We start from the raw sequence: 5245 nt of genomic DNA, 5'->3' as shown, positions 1-5245 counted from the left end.
CGAGCATTTTCACAGCCATCACATAAAGGAAGATATAGTAAGCCTGGTGGTGGGAGAGAGGGAAGAGATAAATTTTAAACATTATATTGAATAGAACAGTAGGTAAATGGATAAGCTGATACATCCAAATGATGGAATATTATTCAGCACCAAATGGAAATAAGCTATTAGGGCCAGATGGTTGTAACAAATGTGTTGCTGCTCTTGTGTGGGATGTTGATGGGTGTCAATCACCTTGTGGAAGGACATATGGCTGATGAAAACTCTCTGCACTCTCTGCTAACTACTGTTTTGAACACAAAGCTGCTCTAAAAAATGGAAATCCATTGGAAAACAAAAACCGGAAGAGAGTGAGTGATAATTTTATTTCAGGTTTGCCTTAATGGAAAGTCCACTGAAAAGGTGTCTTCTGTTATATAGAAATAAACATGCCCCTGAACACTGAAGTGGAGCTTCGAAGGGCTGAAGCCACCTCATCAGAAAAACCAGAACTTCCACAATCGCCTTTGGTCACTGAGAAAGTGCTACAGGGCAGTTTGGGATTTTCTGCTCCAGGTAAGCCAAAGGGTAGTTTTAGTGGCAAAACGGGTTTAGAGGTCAATAGTGCAGTGCAGATAGCTGCCTTCTGCAGTGTCTCCACTTTCACTACTCCAATTCTTATTTAGAATCCTCAGAGAAAAATGAGCTTTCCTAATTAAGGAAAAAAAGAGAGATTTTTAAAAGAAACACAGAGTGTTACTGGTATAGACTTGAATCACTAAAGAAACAATGACTATTAAGGTCATAAACTAATTCTTAGTCACTTAAAAATGTTCCTTGTCAACTGAGACCCAGAATAGGCCTTCAGAGGAAAACACAGGTGTAAGGTCCCCAAGCACCTTATCAGCAGGGTGTCATTTGGCACCATGTGTGGGGATGTGGTCACATCATTCAGACTCTTTGATCTCAGAACCTTCATCTTTGAACAACAGAGAGGCATTCATATTTACTTTTCTCTTGCTTGGCACTTAAAATTATGCTCAGTACACTAATAAAATCACTGATGATAATAGCTTCCGGTGGACCAAACACTCTCAGAGCACGTTAAAACATAAAAGCAATATGAATAATCGTGTTATGTTTGTCTCTTGCAAGAGCTGGCTGATATAATAATAGAGGTTTACGATGAAGACTAGTAATGTGGAATTTATGACTGAAGTACAGTCGGTATCTGCAATCTGCCTAATTTGCTAATAGGCAGGAAGGTTTTCTTGCAGGGTAACAATAAGCACAGATATTTATTAAGCACTTACTTGGTCCTTTGCATGTATCATTTCATAAAATACTCACAATGTGCCTATGATCAGGTGCTCTTAGTACTGCTATGTTAGAGATGAAGGCATTGGATAAGAGTTGAGAAATTAGCCCAAGGTCAATATTTAATGATGGGTACATGAGGCCAGAAATAGGAATTAAGTGACTCTTCTACCTTGAACTTGTATCAGAATCACTGAAAAGCTTATTAAATCACAGATCTGTGGGCCAGCACCTTGAGGGGAGGCATGTCTGATTTAGTGTCTGGGACTGGAGCTATCATCAGATATATTTAGAAAGTCCTGGAAGGAATTGGACATAAATGCAAACATCAGAAAAACTGAAGCAACCTATGTATGTGATGCTTGGAGGTCAAAGTCTCTCCCCTTATTGTTCTACTGGAGCCTGATGGCCCTTAAATCCTATTTAGTTTTTTGAAAGCTTCAGTGAATGATGTGGAAGCCTCCCTCTTTGGCAACGTGTTCAGCTGTTGCTTGCTTTCTATGCTTCTTCCTCTTGGCAGAACACAATATTCACATACTGAGTATTGTTTACCTGCCTCCCTGTGTGGAGAGATTAATTATTTATTTCTATAGCCTTGGCTCCAGTGATCCTTCTGATAGGACTCATGCCAGAGAGTAAGTGTGGACCTTCATTCTCAAATTAGAGGTTTGGGCTGCTCTCTAAAAGTGATACTCTAGCTCAGTCCTCAGAATCCACAGAAAGCCTTTTCAACAATTTGTATATGCCTAATTCCAGCCCCCTACTTCCTTTTCCAGTCTGAAGAGAGGATAATATTTTAAAACCACCTGTAGGGTGGAGATTAGACAGGGAGGTGCAGTTCAGAATGAGTGAATGAAGTCAGTCCTCCTGGCCTCTCTCCAGTTTCCTTTGCTCTCTGTTCTTTGAGATGTAAAAGTGTAGTGGGTTTAGATTAACGTATTCTTGGTGTTGTTTCCTGTCTCAAAGAAAAGGAAGGAATGTTGGTGGTGTCTGATATCAAATAATTTAACCAGAGGGAACCTAAACTAAAGCTAAAAGAGATCGAGGCTCATTTTTCAACAGCTAAGATGAAGAAAAGGAAAGCTTCAGGTATCATTCATTTTGATCGAAGGCATATTGGCCAAACATCTATTAAGTACCTTGAAATGTTCTTGTTATAGTGTGGACTGGAAATAGAAGGGTATTGAATGAATTTATTAGTGAAGGCACTGTGCTATATACAGATATGAATGAAAGCTGGTGTTTTCCCTCAAGGGGTTTTAATCGGTTTGAAAGAAAGCATGCAAAATTTTTGCACAACTAGCTCTAACTTAAGGTGTAATATGACATGGCATAATAGAGAGTGCTATGAAGTTACAACGGGCAAAAAAAAATTTATTTTAACCACAGGGATTAGGTAATAAAGGAATTGGCTTTTAATTTTCAAATCGAATCTCACAAAATGTTCAGATACTTACTCTCCTGGGATTGTGTGAAGGTCATGCTGACAGAGGAAAAGAGTCGCATACAGAGACAGAGGGGTCAGGATGGGAAAGCAGGCTCTCAGGGGAACTTTCAAAGGCCTATTGCACAAAAATGAATGGCTGCTGTCTTGTGGGATGTATCAGGAATCACACACACACACACACACACACACACACACACACACACAACACAAACAAAATCGTAGATAATGTTCTGCTCTAAACTATATCATCATCACTCTTCCAATGCCTTGACTTGACTGAAATGTTTCCTAGGGCTATGGTAGTTAAGACATTGCAAAGCAAGTGGCCGACAAAGTGTCTTCTCTGACAGTTCCAGAGATTAGCCACCTGAGTCAGGTGTCTGCAGAGAGAATCTGCCTCATGCCTCTCTTCTAGCTTTTGGTGACTGGTGTCCGTTCTTCATGTTCCTTGACTTACAGATCCATCACTCCTGCCTCCATCTCTAGATGGTGTTCTTCCCTGCGTGTCTCTGCCTGCACGTGGCCCATTCATGAGGACATCAGTGACTGAGTGTAAAGCCCCCTTAATCCGGTATGACCTCCTTTTAACGAATTACATCTGCTTCTAGATAAGGTCTCATCCTCAAGTTCCAGGTAGAAATAAGTTCTGGGACACAACACTACTCAAAACAAGCCACTGGCCCACTTCTTTGCAGGCATCAGAACTCCAGGTTGTAGCAGGTTAATGAAGGAGGACAACGTGAGGAAATAGAAGTCATGTCTGAGCCTCATTTCTTAGACATTTGTCAAGGAAAGGAGAGGAGGACATGAGATGGTAGTTTAAAAAGAAAGTAAGATTGAAGGAAAGACTTTTAGGCTTTGAGGAATTATTCAGATTAGGATGTGTGTGTGTGCTGAACACAAGAAGTCTGGAAGGGACTAATTATAATCACAGAAGAGAAACTTATAAAGAAATGAATAGGAGGAAATAGAATATAGTATAACTTGAAGTTAATAGGGAATAGGGCTGGGCCAGCTGGTGGTATGATGGTTAGGGTGGCTGGATTCCACATGGCCGAAGTACTCAGTTTAAGTCCTAGAACCAGCTGCTTGAAAAATATTCCAGGCATGTATAGGTGTATGCTTGAAATCCTGAAAGGAGATTGGAGGAGAACTGCATCATGACCATCCAACTGGGGGTGTTTTCTCACTTTCTTTCTCTGTCTCTATCTTTCTAGTGAGCACATGTGCCCTATAGCAAATTTAAATAATAAAGAAAGAGAGGCCAGCAGGTGGCATGGTGGTTGAGGTGCTGGACTACCACATGGATGACCATCCTTTGAGTCCTGGACCTGGTGACTTGCTTTCTCTCCTTCTCTCTCTCTCTCTCTCTCTCTCTCTCTCTCTGGTCAGCACATGTGCTCTAAAGTAAATTTTAAAAAATAATTATAATAAATCAAATTAAAAATAAATTCTTTAAAGAGAAAGAAAAGAAATTAAGGCCAGGTTAAAGTTGGTTTTAAAAAGTATTTAGGGTATTTATGTTTGCAATAAGAACAAAAAGGAAAACAAAAAAGAACTAAAAAAGGGAGAGCTGGCTTAAAAAGGAAATTCTGAAATGGATAGAAGAAACGTAGAAAGAGTTTATAACGAAGTATTCTACTGTGTCAATAAGTGGAAATAGAATCAATACAGTGAGGGATGAAATAAATGGAAGCTTCTGCTGAGAGCGTGTTTGAACTCCTTGTCACTGGGTCACAGCTGGAAACGTGAAGCTCAGGAGGCTCTGAATAACTTGAGGAAAGAGGATAAGCTAAATGACTAGAAGCTTCCATCATCCTTACGAACAAATTCGGTGGAAACAAAAAAGTGAAAGAGAGAAAAAGAAAGAAGGAATTGATCAGGCATGTAGAACATTTAGTACAGCATCTGACAATTTCGGTTTTTATTTTTATGTTTTACTGAAATGGCATGTAATTTTTTTTTTTTACCTTGAAATTTGTATTAAATTCGCAAAGGACAATTTACTGGCTATACCAAGAAAACAGGCATCTGGCCTTCCAAAAGCCCGTGATACTGGTTCAGCGCAAAGAAAACAGTAAAAACGGGGTAAGGCTACATAGCTAAAATGGTAAGATTAGCTTTATCTATTTTTTTGTGTGTAAAAGAAATGGAGATAATCAGCCAGTGAGTTTTCTGTTTGTTTGTTTTAGGTTTTTGCCATAGGGTGTGCGTGATTGCCAGGGAGGAAAAGAGAGAGGAGAAATCACACCCCGGGAGGATGATCATGTCACAATCTCTTCCCCTCTCTCCTCTCAACATTTTGGGCACACACACACACACACACACACACACACGCACATGCCCAGTGTGAATTTTAAGTCATCAGGTCTGGGAATTGCACCATGCTGTTGGCCATGTGGGACCCAGCACCTTAACTTCCACCACACCTGCTGGCCCTAGCCCATTGGTAGCGAGGGAAGGTGGAATGGGCACATGGAGGAATCAAGATAACGGAATGAG

This window comes from Tupaia chinensis, unplaced genomic scaffold, assembly GCF_000334495.1.
Source record: "Tupaia chinensis unplaced genomic scaffold, TupChi_1.0 Scaffold000618_1, whole genome shotgun sequence".
Lineage (NCBI taxonomy): Eukaryota > Metazoa > Chordata > Mammalia > Scandentia > Tupaiidae > Tupaia > Tupaia belangeri.
This window is presented reverse-complemented; position numbering follows the sequence as displayed.